Source organism: Mirounga angustirostris, unplaced genomic scaffold (assembly GCF_029215605.1).
Source record: "Mirounga angustirostris isolate CCGP_5_RB_7025 unplaced genomic scaffold, mMirAng1.0.hap1 SCAF_10, whole genome shotgun sequence".
NCBI classification, from domain to species: domain Eukaryota; kingdom Metazoa; phylum Chordata; class Mammalia; order Carnivora; family Phocidae; genus Mirounga; species Mirounga angustirostris.
In genome coordinates this window covers 113,809,342-113,827,763 of record NW_026991718.1, presented here as the reverse complement: position 1 = coordinate 113,827,763, position 18,422 = coordinate 113,809,342, and the positions used below count along the sequence as shown (strand labels likewise).

The following is an 18,422-nucleotide window of genomic DNA, read 5'->3' as shown; positions in this document are numbered from 1 at the left end:
GTACTGACCCATGAGTCCTCCCTTATAAGGGAACAACCCCTCTACCCACTTCATTCTCTCAAGTAATAATGGGTAGAAAGCCGACCAATGGGTAACTTCACCAGGATGCTGCAGGAAGACGGCTGCTGGTCCCCACAAACTGCTTGAGAGACAGTGTTCATTCAGTACGTGCCTCACTAAATTCAACCTAACACAGAGATTCCTCAGCTTAGGGTCCAGGGCTTCCTCAGGGAGGCTGCAGCCTATCTTTCCAACTGTCACTCTGCCTGAGCCACCCCACCCCTCACCACCTCCCTAATTTCCCCCCTCCCCTCTCACATACATACACAGTACCTTGGCTCCCACAAGCCCCTCAGCCTGGAATGGCCCTACCCGCTTCCTCTGTCCCAAATCCTATTGATCTGTGTCCTACACTGTCCCTTCACATGGAGTCTTTCACGGTGGGCACTCAAAATGTTGGCCAAATTGGGTAGACCGTAATCTAACAACTTTTTTCCTTTTCCCACCATCATCTGCCAGAAACAAACAGCCCCATCCTGGATGCCAACCAGAGCTCCAGTCCTAAACCTGAGAGTAGCTGGTTCTCTTTCAGGGACCGTTTGTGCAGCCTCGCCTCCCTGCCTCTTACCTCTGAAATAAGAGTAATCTTTCTTGTCAGAGAAGCTGAGTGCTTCAAGATGAGAGGCTGTGGAAACACATATTCCTAAGTTCAAGGCCATTATTTTAAACTCCCCTTAGACCCATGCACCATTTACCAACTAATGCTAAGAACTTAAAGCTTGTTTCCAGCCAAATGCCTCTCCTTTTATCACGAATGCCCTAGTGTATAGCTGTTGAGAGAGCTGCACGGAGGACTGTGGGTAGCCTACTGGCTTTTTATTTCCACAGACTGTGGAGATTTCTATCTTGAGTGTAAAGAGAGTTCATGGTTTCAAGAAAAGCCCTGAGTTTCAGGCCTGCCGTTCTCCCAAATCTCATGGTGTAATGCACCAATTGGTTTCCAACCTATGGGTTGTGAGCTCATAGGGTTCATGGTTCCCACTACAGTGCTCGTGAAATGTGCCCACCCAGCACTGCCTGTGCACTAAGTGGTGACTATATCACACAACCACAAAAGCAAGTGCCACTTGACCACCTACTACTGTTCATGTGAAACAGTCCTAGGATGGAGACACAGACAGTGGGTATTCAATAAATACTGACTGAAGATAATTACAGATCTTCCCAATTAACAGGTACTAAAGTACAACTATGCATTATCACATGACCATTCCTGATTTTTTTCTGGCATTAGAAAAGCATCCTCCTGCCTGAAGACTGAAAACCTCCGGGTTGGCGAATGAATCCAGAAAAGCATCCTCCAACCTGAAGACTGAAAAACTCTTTGTTGGTCAAAGAGTCCTGAGTAGTAGGGATTCAGATCTAGGTCCCAGTCCAACCCAGACTCCCAGAAAGCAGAGCTGGAAGGCCCTGAGCTATCTCTAGACCTTGGTGCCCTCAGCAGAACAACAAAAGGGTAGGATTAAAAGTTCTCTAATGGATCCTCTCAGCTCTACTCTTTAAAACAACTGACCCTAGGCCAGTCTCTGGAGCTCTAGAGCTGTACCTGTGCAGCTTGACCAGCCCTATAGCAGTGGTTCTCAACCCTAGGAGCTTGTCCCCCAGAGGACAGTTAGCAGTGTTTGGAGACATTTTTGGTTGTCACAACTGGAGGGGAAATGCTATGGACTTCTAGCAAGTAGAAGTCAAAGATGCTACTAAACATCCTGCAATGCACAGGACAGCCCCCCCAAACAAAGAATCCTCTGGTCCAAAATGTCAACAGTCCCAACGTTGAGAAACACTGGTTTAAAGACCACTGGGAGGGACACCTGGGTGGCTCAGTTGGTTAAGCATCTGCCCAGGGTCCTGGGATCGAGTCCCGCATCAGGCTCCCTGCTCCGTGGGGAGCCTGCTTCTCCCTCTGCCTCTGCCTCTCTCTCTCTCTCATCAATAAATAAATAAAAGTCTTTAAAAAAATAATAATAAAAAAAATAAAGACCACTGGGAAACTGAGTTTATTATGGCAAAAGAAATGGAAACCAGACTGGGAAATGCACAATGCTAAAGCTGTAGCAGACTGTGAATGAATGAATATAGTGAACAAAGGCTCTCAAACCATTCCAGACACACATCAACAGTCTCCTCTTAGCTTTCTCTCTGGCACTAGTCCCACTGTGGATAACACAATCCAGTCAGAGTACCCCCAACCTTGTCCTCCTCAACCTGACCCACACCCATTACTGACACATTGCCTTGCTAAAGCTGGCAAGGGAATCTGAAACTGAGCATTAGGTAACAGGGAGCCAGAACAGTGCATGGTGTAGTAGGAAAGCACTAGACTTGGGTTCTAGCCTTGACTCAGTCCCTAGGGAAACCACTTAATTGCTTTGAGCCCTAGTTTTCTCCTCTGCAAAATGGGGTTAAAATCACAACCTGCCCTACCTATCTTATAAGGCTTCTCTAACTTTCAAAACAAGATCGTGTATGTGAAAGTGTTTTGGAAGCCATAAAATCCTATACAAATGTGAAATATTTCCCTGCAGAATAACTTGCACTGTACTTACACAGTGTAAAGAATAATAAAAAAAAAAAATTTTTTTTTTTATTTCCAATGACAGGATTTTTTCCATTCATAAGTTATGAGCACTGAAGGCTATGGAGTCCTGGCCCTATGGGACACCAAAAATACCCAAACCCATTGTGATGCAGTCCACCTTGGGATCCCCCAAGGCTTCTGGATTGGACCAGTGACTCATGTAATCTGAATGTCAGCTTTCTCATCTCTAATGGGGCTGTGGGGTGTAATACCACTTAATGCATGGGCTGTTGAAAAAAAAAAAAAGAACATGATCAAATTTATAAAATGTATGGTATTTCCCAAACATAGGGGGAATGTTTTCATTTTCTGAAGCTTTTTCTCCTGAAAATATTTTTTATTTTGAAATACAATTTGATGAATGATGAAAAGAACCTAAGAAAAGGTGTTTCTATACTGCTCTGCCCTTTACACCTCCAAAATTACCTCTAAAATCTAAACATGAGAAGGGCTGCCTGCAGCCACCAGTCCTACCGCTGTCTGCTAAAAGCAACATGCTGGATGCCAGGCTGATCCTAGCTCCCCCCTTGGACATGGCCACAGAAGGCTATCAGAGCTCATTACAACTCAACACCCAAATCTTCTAACTCCAGACTTGCTAAGCAATCTGCAACCATTCATTGACCTTGCACAAGATTCTAAAGGGAAAAATGCTCTGGAGAGGTGAAAGCAACTGATCCACTTGATGGAGAATTAAGAAACCAGCAATTATTTTAGTTTTAAATGTCACCCTTGTCAGTCAACGTTTCAAAGTCTAATGAACTCTGGGGACACAGAGCTGATCAAACGCCTCACCCCAATGGGGAGTTTTTCAGATGGCCTCGTTGAGTACCAGCTCCTCTTCAACCTCGGCAGAGAACAGCAGCCAGGCCACACACATGTACAAGTATAATTTTTGCTTTCACAACTGTTTTAAAGATTACAAACAAGAAACTTACAGTTCTTGATTATGCAAACAGTAAAGCATTCCTCAAGTTTATTCCTACTTCCTTTTGTAGGAAGTAAGACAACTGTAAAGCAAATTTGTAATAATTATCAGAATAAGCTGTACTTTAGTATTCTAAAACTATTTCTTGTAGGACTAAACTAAGTTAAACATGTATCCATTCTTATGTCCCCACAACAGATCCTGATCCAAAGTGCTTTTTAAAAGCGTTGCATATATTTCCATGTTCCTGGGTTTTCTTTCTCAAAAAGTTTTTCTATTAACTTAAAGTTTCAAGCACTTACACATTTTGAGTTCCTTCCTCTCTAACAATCTATTACTCTCCAAAATAACTATTTAATAAAATATAGATTCAATCAACACACACACACACACACACACAAAGACTGTTTCAGTTCCTTCCACTGCATATCCTGTATTCTGAATACGGTTCTAGAACAGATCACACGGTACCCTGATTATATCTGATTACTTGTTTGTCACTCTTGCTAGACTGTAAGCATTCAGAGGCAATGACCTGTCTTCATCTGCATTTACCCAATAAACCGGGACAGTATCTGGCACACAGCTCAAGTTAATATATATTTATCAAATGGGTTTGTGAATGAAGCAAAAATTTCTAGCTAACTTTCATCTTTTAAATTAAAATATAACCAAACAATATTAGTTTCATGTGTACAACATAGTGATTTAACATTTGATACACTGTGACATTTACATATATTGCAAACTGATGACCATATAAGTCTAGTTTCCATCTGTCCTAATACAATATTATGACTGTATTCCCTATGCTGTACGTCGTTGTATCCCCATGACTTATTTTATAACTAAAAGTTTGTACCTCTTGATCCCCTAACCCATTTCACTGCTCCCCCAACCCCCTTCTCTCTGGCAACCACCATTCTGTTCTCTGTATTTATGAGTCTGGGGTTTTTATTTTGTTTTTTTGTATCACTTATAAGTAAAATCATGAAATATGTCTTTCTCTGTTTGACTTATTTCACTTAGCATAATACCCTCAATGTTCATCCATGTTGTTATGAACGGTAAGATTTCATCCTTTTTTTGAAATACACACACACGCACATACACACACACAAATACACACCCCACATCTTCTTTAATTCATTCATCTATTGACTAATACTTAGGCTGTTTCCACATCTTGGTTATTATAAATAATGCTGCATTAACATGGGGGTGCATATATCTTTTCAAATTAATGTTTCTGTTTTTATCAGACAGATACTCGAAGTGGAACTACTGGATGTGGCAGTTCTACATTAAATTTTTTTTTTTTTAAGATTTTATTTATTTATTTGAGACAGAGAGAATGAGAGACAGAGAGTATGAGAGGGAGGAGGGTCAGAAGGAGAAGCAGACTCCCTGCCAAGCAGGGAGCCCGATGCAGGACTCGATCCCGGGAGTCCAGGATCATGACCTGAGCCGAAGGCAGTCGCTTAACCAACTGAGCCACCCAGGTGCCCTACATTTAATTTTTTAAAAGATTTATTTATTTACTTGACAGAGAGAGAGAACAAGCAGGGGGAGTGGCAGGCAGAGGGAGAGGGAGAAGCAGGCTCTCCATAGAGCAGGGAGCCGAATGCGGGGCTTGATCCCAGGACCCGGGATCATGACCTGAGCTGAAGGCAGATACTTAACCGCCTAAGCCACCCAGGCGTCCCCTCTATATTTAATTTTTTGAGGAATTTCCATACTGTTTTCCAAAAGTGTTTTTACCAATTTACATTCCCACCAATAGTGCACAGGGCTCCCTTTTCTTCACATCCTTACCAACAATTGTTATTTCTTGTCTTTTTGATAATAGCCATTATGACAGGTGTGAGGTGATATCTCACTGTGGTTTTGATTTGCATTTCACTGATGATCAGTGATGTTGAGCATCTTTTCATGTGCCTATTGCTACCTAGATATCTTCTTTGGAAAAATGTCTATTCAGGTCCTTTGTCCATCTTTTAATCAGATAGGTTTTTTGTTGTTGTTGTTAAGAGTTGTAGGAGTTCTTTAAATACTTTGAATATTAACCCCTTAACAGATACATGATTTGCAAATATCTTCTCCCATTCAGTAGGTTGCCTTTTCGTTTTGTTGATGGCTTCCTTCAGTGTCTTCGAAGAAGTGTTTTAGTTTGATGCAGTCTCATTTGTTTATTTTTGCTTTTGTTCTCCTTGCCTTTGGAGTCTGATCCAAAAAACATCACTAAGACCAATCTCGAGGAGATTACCACCTATGTTCTCTTCCATTTATGGATTCAAATCTCACATTCAAGTCTTTAACCCCTTGAGTTAATTTTTGTATATGGTGTAAATAGTGGTGCAATTTCATTCTTTTGTATATAGCTGTTCAGTTTTCCCAACAGTCCTTTCTCCATTATATACTCTTGCCTCTTCTGTCATAAATTAATTGACCACAGGGGCGCCTTGGTGGCTCAGTCGTTAAGCATCTGCCTTCGGCTCAGGTCATGATCCCAGGATCCTGGGACTGAGGCCCACACTGGCCTCCCTGCTTGGCGGGAAGCCTGCTTCTCCCTCTCCCACTCCCTCTGCTTGTATTCCCTCTCTCGCTGTCTCTCTCTCTCTATCAAATAAATAAAATCTTAAAAAAAAAATCAGTTGGCCATATATGGCCAATTTGTGGGTTTATTTCTGGGCTCTCTATTCTAGTCCATTGATCTATGTGTCTGTTTTTATGCCAATACCACAATGTTTTCATCACTACAGCTTTGTAGTATAGTTTGAAATCAGGAAGTGTGATGCCTCTGGCTTTGTTCTTTCTCAAGATTGCTCTGGTTATTCAAGTCTTTTGTGGTTCCAAATAATTCTATATTTGTTCTAGTTCTGTGGGAAAAAAAAAAAAGGAAGAAAGAAAAATGCCATTGCATTGAACCTGTAGATTGTTTGGGGTAATATGGACATTTACACAATATTAATTCTTCCAATCCATAGGCAGAAATATCTTCCTATTTATTTGTGTCTTCTTCAATGTCCTTCATCAATGTCTTACAGTTTTCAGTGTACAGTTCTTTCACCTTTTTTTTTTCTTTTAAAGATTTTACTTATTTATTTGAGAGAGAGAGAATGAGAGACAGAGAGCACGAGAGGGAAGAGGATCAGAGGGAGAAGCAGACCACGCCGCTGAGTGGGGAGCCCGATGTGGGACTCGATCCCGGGACTCCAGGATCATGACCTGAGCTGAAGGCAGTCGCTTAACCAACTGAGCCACCCAGGTGCCCAGTTCTTTCACCTTCTTAGCTAAATTTTTTCCTAGGTATTTTATTCTTTTTTTTTTTTTTTTTAAGATTTATTTATTTATTTTAGGGGCGCCTGGGTGGCTCAGTCGTTAGGTGTCTGCCTTCGGCTCAGGTCATGATCCCAGGGTTCCCGGATCAAGCCCTGCATCGGGCTCCCTGCTCCATGGGAAGCCTGCTTCTCCTTCTCCCACTCCCCCTGCTTGTGTTCCCTCTCTCGCTGTGTCTCTGTCAAATAAATAAATAAAATCTTAAAAAAAAAAAAGATTTATTTATTTATTTTAAAGGGAGGGGGAGCAGGAGAAGGCAGAGAAGGAGGAGAGAATCTCAAGCAGACTCCTCATTGAGCACTGAGTGTAGAGCCCAATGTGGGGCTTGATCTCAGGACCCCGAGATCATGACCTGAGCTGAAACCAAGAGTCAGACACTCAACTGAGCCACCCACGTGCCCCTGGCTCTTTTCAGTTTATTGCACAAAGGAGTTACACTAGTCCAAGTTAAAAGCGGACCCCAAATAGTTACCTTATATAAGCTATGAGGTTTTTAAACTTGTGGTAAGGGACAGAAGGGAAATTCTACTCATCGCATGGAAATCCTCACTTAAGCTTCAGTGAGCCAAAAGCACTTAAAACTCATGAACCTTCAGCTGGTCATGTTTAGCCAGTCCAATCTCTACAAAGAAGGAACTGGTATATATTCTTACACTGGTCACCCTGTAGGTGAATTACTTCTCCATATTCTGGATGCTCAATAACAGTACCATTGCAGGCAAATTTCTTCTTAAACACCTTCACTAGTTTTTATTGTACTCATCAGCAATCCCTTGGACAAGAGTAAGGGTCTTCCTGCCATTTCTCTGTTGAATTCTTTTTTTTTTTTTAAGATTTATTTATTTGAGTGAGAGAGAGAGAGCATGAGAGAGTGCACTAGAGCAGGGGGGAGGGGCAGAGAGAGAGGGAAAAGGAGACTCCCCGCTGAGCAAGGAGCCCAGATGCAGGGCTCAATCCCAGGACCTGAGATCATGACCTGAGATGAAGGCAGATGCTTAACTGACTGAGCCACCAAGGCGCCCCTCTCTGTTGAATTCTTATATATATAATCCTCAGTGTCAGCAGGAAACAGAACATCACCCTTACTTGCATCAGCAAAGGAGTCACAAGAGTGGAGGTTCTGGAGAGTGGAAATTTGACATGATTCCTTTCTTTGGTGGAAAAGGCCTGCAGGAGGAGGAGTGGGGAAAAGCTGGGGGGATGGGTACGGGGACGGAGAATTGGGAAACAGGAGGGCTCAAGAGGGATGCCGCTGAGTCAGTAGTGGCTCAATGACTGGGGCTATTTTATTCTTTTTGTTGCAATTGTAAGTGGGACTGTTTTCTTGTTTTCCCTTTCTGATAGTTCCTTATTAGTGATAGAAATGCAACAGATTTTTGCATGCTAATTTTGTAGTCCACAACTTTACTAAATTCATTTATTAGCTCTGAGAGTTTTTTGGTGGAGTCTTTAATGTTTTCAAAGTAGAGTATCATGTCATCTGCAAATAGTGATGGTTTTACTCCTTCCTTTCCAATTTGGGTAACTTCTAGCTACCTTCTTTTAAAATGGACCATCTGAGCATGGAGCCTGCTTAGGATTCTCTCTCTCCTCTCCTCCTGCCCCTACTCTACCCCCAACCCTACACGCTCCTCTCTCTCTAAAAAAAATAATAATAAAGGGCACCTGGGTGGCTCAGTTGGTTAAGCGACTGCCTTCAGCTCAGGTCATGATCCTGGAGTCCCGGGATCGAGTCCTGCATCAGGCTCCCTGCTCAGCAAGGAGTCTGCTTCTCCCTCTGACCCTCCCCCCTCTCATGCTCTATCTCATTCTCTCTCTTAAATAAATAAAATCTTTAAAAAATAATAATAATAATAAATTAAGTAAGAAAAAATGGACCATCTGAAGTGAAATGCCAATGTCTACCTATGCAGCACTATGACAAAAAAGATTTGGGATTTCAACATCAAGGTCCCTAAACAGTACAAAATATCCAAATCCATTTCAAAAGCCTTAGTTTCCTTTTCGCAAATATACTACTCTATACTCAACACAGCTAGATGGAACAGAGGTTCTTTTGCAGTTTCCAGTTGTAACTCTAGACCTGAGGTGGTGTCATATACCAAACAGGAGTATCTACGTTCAACCCCCACCCCACTCTACCCACCCCACTCCACCCTCTAGCTGCCTACTCCTTTAAGGACTAACACAAAAGGGGGCGCCTGGGTGGCTCAGTCATTAAGCGTCTGCCTACGGCTCAGGTCATGATCCCAGGGTCCTGGGATCGAGCCCCACATCGGGCTCCCTGCTCAGCGGGAAGCCTGCTTCTCCCTCTCCCGCTCCCCCTGCTTGTGTTCCCTCTTTCACTGTCTCTGTCAAATAAATAAATAAAATCTTGGGGTGCCTGGGTGGCTCAGTTGGTTGGGCGACTGCCTTCAGCTCAGGTCATGATCCTGGAGTCCCTGGATCGAGTCCCGCATCGGGCTCCCTGCTCGGCAGGGAGCCTGCTTCTCCCTCTGACCCTCCCCCCTCTCATGAGCTCTCTCTCTCTCTCATTCTGTCTCAAATAAATAAATAAAATCTTTAAAATAAATAAATAAATAAATAAATAAAATATTTTTAAAAAAAAGGACTAACACAAAAGATCACATTGTCATCTCTCTGTTGAGAACCCTAAACTGGAGAACTGCTCCCTTCTTCAAATCTCCACTACGCTCCATTTAGGGTGCTCCTGTGGGTGGCACTTACAGCCAATTTTGCACTGTAATTATCCCTGTCCTAAGTTTACCCCCCCCCCCAAGAGTATGGGCCTCCTGAGAGCAGGATCATTTGACAAGCCCCACACTTGAGCAGGAAACACTAGGTGAATGTCTCAACTTTTACTTTGGGACTTTAGTCTCCAGCTCTGAGCAAACTCAACTGCCCCGATTGTTCAGTGGGAGGAAACTTTCCTCAGCAGGTTGTGCCAAGTCCCAGACCTACCACCCCGAGAAGTGTGGTGCTTGATTCACTATCACCCCCAATCCAGAAAAATGTCATTTTATAGAATCAAACAGGGCAAGTTGATGATGGAATTCCCTGCACTGATCCTCTGCCATCATCCATACTTCATCATCCCATATAACTCCCTTTCTCCTGGCTGAGAAGCTCCTTGAACTTTCTACTTTATCCATAAGTTTTACTTTATCCGTAAGTTCCTGAAAGGAACACTTAGGATGGTAGTAAGACTCCAATGAAAAAAAATGTATGGGCTATGTAGCTGTGATAACTTTTTCTCTGAAAGAGCCTCAGATCTGTTAAACTGTAGGATCCACTGGGCCAGGCTGTGTCTTTTTCACTGCCTGGAAATTCACATGGCATCTCAGATTGCTCCTAACACACCAAGCTCTCAGAGAACATCTGTCCCTCCTGATGCAGAAAACTGGTGGATTAGAACACTACCAATGCCATATAAACAGAACAGGAAACAGCCACAAAGCCACTGAACCAAGAAATCAGAACTCACTGAAAAATCATTTAAGGTAAAAAAAAAAAAAAAAGTAAGACTTCAAAAAATTCATTTTCTAGCCACCCTCCAGCCCCCAGGTGGAGTTAATCCCTCCTTGGGGTTCTTACGGCACTCTACACAAGCCTTCCTGGGTAGAAATGCTTTCTTTACCAACTGGTCCCCCAACTAGGCAGCAGTGCTTACTAAGGATGGGAACTGCCCCTAACTTATCACAGGGTTGCCGGTGGGTCCTTGTGACCGACAGCTTGACTGAATACGTGTCAATTACCCAGATGACGGACGTCTTTCATGGAGAAGGCCATTACCCCATCAGCAGAACAAGTGCTTCAAGTTTTTCAAAGGGAGGGGAGGCAGATTCTACTGAACCATCACACTCTGTGACCTCACCGGCTTTAGAGGTAGCTGAAGGTATGTGAAAAAAGATTGAGCTGGATAAGAGTTCAATCTCTGAGCAGCCAAAGAAGTGAGCAAACTGACCAAGGAGACAGCATCCCTGAGTGTCTCCTTGTGAGGAATGAATATTGACTGGCATGGGCACATGAAAATGCCCACTATTCTCATTTAATCTCCACAATAACTACAGAGAGATGTCTCTCAAACTTTAATGTGCATACAAACTACCTAAGGATCTCATAAATATGGAGGTTCTGCTTCTGTAGGGCTGGTAGGGCCTGATAATCTGTATTTCTAACACTTTCCCAAATGTTTCCATAGACTGCACGCTGAGTAGCAAAGTTATAAAGTAAATACTATGTACTGTTTTTGCAGCTGAAGAAGCTGATGCTCAGAGATATAAGGAGATTTGCTGCAGATCACAAAGCTAGCAAGCAGCAGAGGTGGAATATGAGTGCAGGTCTTCTGATCCTAAGCCCATCACCTTTTCCAATATACCATACAATTAACCTTTTGAGCCATGACCACAAAGATGTATAGTTTTCCTGCATTCCTCAAATAACCCTCCAGCCAGCTTTGGCCTGTATGGAAGAGGGAGGAGGTAGAACTAGAAATATCAGCTAAGGGAGAATCAAGCCAGCTTTTATTAAGAACTTAAATCATTCAATCCTTCAGCTAAGGCTCCTTAAAGGCCAAACTTTCACTAGTTACTAGATGCTCATTCCTTTATTAACGAAAGGGCACTGGAAAGCAAAATCTGCTTAAAAAACAAAACAAACAAAACACCAAGTCTCAGTGATACGGGAATTATCAGGGCCATTCAGTACATAGAACCAAATTAATTCCTAGACAAATGGCTAGCCCTGTATAGTCCGGGTTATGTTGCTCAGACCTTGGCTGGAATATTCAGAGATTCAGCTTTGCCCACTCCACAACTTAAAAGCAACACTGATAAAAAGGAGCACATTCGGGGCGCCTGGGTGGCTCAGTCATTAAGCGTCTGCCTTCGGCTCAGGTCATGATCCCAGGGTCCTGGGATCGAGCCCCGCATCTGGCTCCCTGCTCAGCAGGAAGCCTGCTTCTCCCCTTCCCACTCCCCCTGCTTGTGTTCCCTCTCTCGCTGTGTCTCTCTCTGTCAAATAAATAAATAAAATCTTTAAAAAAAAAAAAAAAGGAGCACATTCAGAGGAGGGTAACAAGGAAAGAGAAATGCCTGGCAACAAACAGTCAATGGAACAGAGATCTGTCCCAGAGAAGTGCAGGCTTGAAGCTTGAAACATTAAGTACCATCTTCCCCGGTATGTCTTGTTGAAGGAGGATTAGACCTGTTCTCTTTGGCCCCCAAAAGACAGCATTAGCAGTTAGCTTTCCTGATAGAAGAAACACTGTTCATAATCCTCTACTGTCAGAGCAAGGATCTGCCCCAAGCCTTCTAACTCTAGATCCCACATTCTTTCCACTAGCCCAAACTGTTTCCCTACAGAGCTACCACCTCAACCTGTTAGAAGTAGGCACTACAGGAAGAAAGATCATTCCAAAGAAAAAAAGCGGTTTTATAGTCAGAGCTATCCAAAGACAGACGATGCTGTAGTATGGGAGGATAGAACAGCTAATACAAATCCTGTCAGCAAAGAGGTTCAATCAAAGGTTAATCGCTTGGCAGGAATACTGCAAAGGGAATTTGGGCATTGGATGGGTGGCTGGGTGAAATGAACCTGCCAACCCTCAGAGATGAATTAATCTATTCCTGCTGTATTTTCCTCTAATACTTCATTTGTACATTTACCATGATTTGCCTTTTATCAGTTACTTGTACCTGTATGAGTCTTCCTCAGTGAATTGTGAGCCTTTGTAGGAAGAAAGTAATGTCTCATCCATCTTTATATCCCTTATCGTGCCCAACGCTCAGAGATGAATTAATCTATTCCAGCTGTATTTTCCTCTAATACTTCATTTGTACATTTACCATGGTTTGCCTTTTATCAGTTACTTGTAACTGTATGAGTCTTCTTCACTGAATTGTGAGCTCCTGTAGGAAGAAAGTAATGTCTCATCCATCTTTATATCCCTATTGTGCCTAAAACTATACCTGGGAAACCAACGGCACATTTACATCTCTTCTATGTTCAGGCACTCTGCTAGGCACTTTACATATATCAACTTATTCCAGATCCTCCCAAGAACCCTAAGTATTATTTTTCCCTTTTTATAGATGGGAACATTGAGACTCAGAGAGGATAAGTAACTGCCAAGGTACTGCTGGTGAGTGGTGAAGTCAGCATTCAAACTGAGAAATCTTTTGCCTAAACCATCATGCCGCTTTCCTCCTAGAATGAACTCAAAAAACATCTGCTGGTTTGAGCCAAACACCTTAAAACCAGGCCAGATTATATCCAACTAGGTCTGTTCTTATTTCCTGTTGCTAAGTTCAAATTTTCCTTCTAAATATACCATCTATCCTCAAAATGACCAATCTAAAGTTGTTTTTGAATATCCTCTCTCTCACTCTTTTAAAGACGACAGCACAGCACAAAACAATTCTGGGCAAGAGAACCAAGTTTTCATAAACCTTTCCTACCCAAAGGAATTCCTCAAGACCCCGAGAGCTTCCCTTCTCCCAGCAGGCCCTGGCTCCACCTCAGGGCTCTGGACCACTGAAAACAAATCAGGTCCTGGCTTTCTGCCTCAGGGATGTAGGGCTCGCACACATCTTCACAGGCTGTTTTCCAAGACCTTGCTCTTTGCACACAAACCCAACCAGGGACAACACTAAATTTCCCTGAGCAAAACAGTCCAGGCTCAAAGGTCCTCACATTTAGCTCAACTTCCAAACAAAATCTATCTTGAATTTCAAACCATATTATAAACCTACTGGCAGACACTTAAAAATATTTAATCTCCCTGCCAAATGGGGCAAAAAAGATTTTGTCGTTTGAATCAAAGGCACCAGCATGTTTGGAGAGCCAACACACGAGGCCTCTCTGACACTCCATCTGTCTTAAAAAGTAAACCAAACCCAATCTGGTCAACCATTTCTTCAAACAAGAAACTTAAGCATCACTAAGGGAAATTCCCACTGCTTAGTTCCCTGGGTGGGTTTTGGGTTTTCCATCCCAGGGCCTCTGGAAGAGGAGATCCTGCTGACACATGCACCACTACGATACTGTAACTCTTCTTTTTTCTTTTCTTTTAAGATTTTATTTATTTATTTGAGAGAGAGAGAGAGCAGGGGGAGGGGCAGACTCCCTGCTGAGCAGGGTTCGCAGGATCATGACCTGAGCCCAAGGCAAACGCTTAACCAACTGAGCCACCCAGGTGCCCCAACATGCTGTACTTTTCAACCTGATACCTTGAGTCTAGAGAACCAAAAGACCATACTGATTATAAATATAACTTATTAAGATGTCTTCCCACATGCTAACATTTCAAAGCAATTTTATTAAACATGAGAGAGCCACCCTGGCTCCAGCAATGAACAGGACTTAACGAAGATGTATTTCCTGTGAGCACATAGCCTCTCTGCATCCATCAGACATTTTCCGCTGAACCTAAATTAAACTGTAAATGAACTGATTTGCGTCCATAAATCCAACAGAAATGTATTGGTATAGGGTGTTTGAGATACCAGTCTCATACCCATTTCCCAATCTCATACAGTTCTCTTGTTAAACTAAAATATGACCCTTTCTACAAACTGTTTTCATCTTTATTAAACAGGAAAAAAAGGAAATCTGAATCACTTAGGTAGATATTTCATAACTCGTTACAACACCTGAAGAAGAAAAAAATCTTTGATATTTGACCATCTGTCTTAGAGAAAACTAACAGGGCACTGTAGAAAGGTACCAAAAAAGACCTAAGTTTGAGTGATTTTTGTCAATTCACCTAGACTGGTTTCCATCCAGTTCTCAGTGAAAGAACTTTTCCATTTTGACAATCAAACCAAAGAAATTTGAGCAGCAATAACTTTATCAGAAAAGGAAAGAAAAGTATACTTTCATATCCACAATGTGTCACACTTTCATATATTCTCTTAGCTAATCCTCACCATAGTAATGTGAGATAAATATTATTTCTACTTTATAGAAAAGGAAAGTGACAATATTTAAGTCCCTTGAATGGCAGGGACTATGTTTGTTTTCTCTATATTTCCAGCACTGAGCATGGGGCCTGGGACACAGTTCAAGAGCATGCTATATGCTTAAGAATGAATACATGACTAAAGAAAAGGAAAAGGAATCTGGAAAAAATACCCAATCCAAATTTTGCTCCAGGACCCTAACTAAAACGCACTTGCACCCTGCAATAATCTACTTGAGCTTCAGAGGTTTGTTTTAAAGGACAATTTATCATCTTTCCAATGTATACACCACAAGGGCATGGCGTGGCAGGGCAAAAGGGCAGGGCGTGGTCCTATCTCACTTCTTTCCCCCCAACTCAGCACCACACCTTGCACAAGTGAGTGTTTAATGAGATGGGTGATGACAAAGGTAATGATGACGCCTTCAGCCATCATGGGAGTACATAGAACACAAGATGCCCATAGCCACCAGAAGAACTGGTCTCTGAGTCAAGTTACCGCCTCTCTTGAGCCTCATTTTTTTCTCTGTACAATGGGAATAACAAAATATATTCAAAAGATGGTTTCCATTCATTTAATAAATATTTACTGAACCATACCATATGTCAGGCACTATGCTAGGGGACACAGTGATGAACATAACCATCACATCCTGCCTGGAGGAGCTCATAGTTTCAGTGGATGCTCTGAGACTCATGAAAAAAGTTTTACAAACCTCAAAGGACAACACAGTTATGAGGTACTGCTCCTCCTCTGGGTTTCTTAACTTGGTTAATGACATCATCATCCACCCAGTTGTCCAACTTGGGAATTGTCCTCAACTCCTCCCTCCTTCATCCTACCCACAAGTCCCATAAATCACCAAGATTCTTTTGATTCTCCTCCAGAAAAGTCTGACTGTATTACTTCTCATCTAGTTTTCCATGATTCTATTCTAGAACTTGAATAATTACAAGTCTCCTTATAATAATGATAATGGCAAGCATTTATTGATTGCTTACCATATGGCAGGCACTGTGCTAAGAGCTTTGCATACATAACACAATTTAACCCAGTAAGAGATACTAGTACCCCTATTCACGGAGGAGGAATATGAGGTGCAGTAACCAGCCCCAAGGCACCAGCTAGTAAGTGATAAATCTATGGCTCAAATCATGTCTATGAGAGTCTATCCTTATGTCTTAATGGATTCCTGCCTCCAGCCCCTTCCTGATTGGTCTATACTCCTTACTTTAATTCTGTTGCTGGTGTGCTCTTTGGAAATCCAAGCTGATCCGTTTCTTCTGCTTTAAGACAGCCAGTGGCTCCTCAGCATCTCCAGGTTGAGGCCTGAGGCTACAGGACACTCTGCAATATTATTTCTCTGCTGTCTCACCCCACGAACACCCTCACTGCTCCCCAAACTCTTTGCTGACCCTCCCTCCTCTGTAAAGCATCCCTTGCCCTTTCCCTTCCAGACAGGAACCTCCTCCTATGCAGCCTCAGACCCGTGTACATACATTTCAGCACTGACTGGTATGTTCCCCTCCCCCCCTTCCTCCTCCTGCTCCTTTTCCTCCTTCTCTCTCTCACTCTCTCTTTCACACACATACACACAAAAACTACAACAAAAACACACCCACTACCAATCCTGAGTTCCTGGAAGGCAAGCACAGTGTATTTTCATCTGATTCTCCAGTTCCTGCCTCAGTAGCAAGTTAGTAAGTGACTAAATGAATGGCATGTGGTGGTGCTAATACCTCACAGCTCTATCCCAATAAGCAGGTAAGACCTTTCCCCCAGAACATGCTAAAAAGAAGGGCAAGCTTATAGTAGCTCCTGTCCTCTCAGGCAAACTCAAGAAGACACGCTGCTTTCAGCAAAATTATTACAACTAAGATTGGTCCTCCACTATCTACTGGTACCCTCTCTCCAAGCCTCTTGAAAGCAAATCCAATCACCTCTAAAACTGCAAAAACTAAACCAGCTCCAGACCAAAAGACCTCAGAAGAACTGCCCTCTCAGATGAGAGATGAGGTAAAGTGATACCTTCCTCCCCCACCACCCTGCAATGGGCAAAGCATTCCAAAATGCAGACTGGTAAAAACAATGACTCTAATGAACAATAGAGGATCCTGACCCAGGGAGAGTCATCAAAGAAAAAAAGCTAGAGGCAGCAAAATCTAACCCTACTCTCTACCTCCAGGGCTATCTATAACTGGAGTCCAGGCCACAAATGGATGACAGCAACTACCTCATGTCTCCTTGCTCCCACTCTCATCCCACACCTGTCTACTTTCCAAAGAGCAGCCAGATGGTGTTTTTAAACTCTATCAATGATAAGGACACACTCCTGGATAACACCCTCCAACATCTTTCTACCCACTTGAAATAAAATCCAAACTCTACCAGGAAGTCCAAGGTCCACTCCTCACCCTATTTCTTTCTTTCTTTTTTTTTTTACTTATTTATTTGACAGAGAGACACAGTGAGAGAGGGAACACAAGCAGGGGGAGTGGGAGAGGGGGAAGCAGGCTTCCCGCCGAGAAGGGAGCCCGATGCGGGGCTCGATTCCAGGACCCTGGGATCATGACCTGAGCCGAAGGCAGACGCTTAACGACTGAGCCACCCAGGTGCCCCTCCTCACCCTATTTCATACCATTTTCCCTTTCGATTGCTACGTTCCAGATACAGAGGTCTGTTTCTTAGAACAGGCCAACCTCCAGGCCTTTTTCTATGCTGTCTTCCCTTGCGTGGAAGGCTCCTCCTCTAGCTTTTTACAGAGCTGGTTCCTTCTCAAGGCTCAGTTCAAACTTGACTTTTTAAAAGAGGCCTTTCCTGACCACTCTATCTAAAGTGTCACCCCTTTACCCACTCCATCACTCCCCATCAGGTCTTCTTCTTTTTTTAAGCACCCACCACCACTAGACAATATTATCTTCACTTATTTCCCTGTTTCTATCTTCTCTTGCATAAGGGTGGAAGCTCTCAAAAAAATTTTCCAGAGTATTTGTTGACCATCAGCAAAGGAGCATCCTCAGGATGGACTATTTTGTTCTTCTGTTAGAACGAAAAAAACATCTACTTAGCCTCTACTAGGTGCTGGGCACTGTAAATGCATGATCTTCCTTTTAAAGAGGTAAAATAACCAGTTCAAGGTCACGTGGCTAATGACTAGCAGACTTCTAAATTAAATACTTGTTTGTGCAGCTCCTCAACTCCTCTCACCTTTGCCTCCCTCTCTGGGGGGAGGCACTGTCACTCTATGGTTCACTCTCATACTGTCATAACACCAAAAGGATCAAATACTTCTAAACTGCTTTACAGTTATTAAAGCATTGTCACATTCACCCTAAGAATACAAAGCACTTGCCCAGAAAGCCATACAGCAACAGGAAGTATATTAAGCATGCCTCAAGGTTCACTATCCCCACCCTGACCCCCAGGAGTGGGGACTGGGAAGGAGTCACTGCCAATGGAGGAATGGAGTCCCTATTTCTGGTTCAGAGGGATGGGGAAGCCGTGAGTCACCCGTGAAGGCTTATGCTACCAGAAACTCTGATAAGACCTGGCTATG

The 18,422-nt window shown here is 42.9% G+C and overlaps 1 protein-coding gene across 1 annotated transcript in view; it reads right to left on the bottom strand.

Annotated features, from left to right (window-relative positions):
- Positions 1 to 18,422, bottom strand: part of CHMP4B (charged multivesicular body protein 4B) — a 52,239-nt gene that overhangs the window by 32,823 nt on the left and 994 nt on the right. The window lies entirely within an intron of this gene.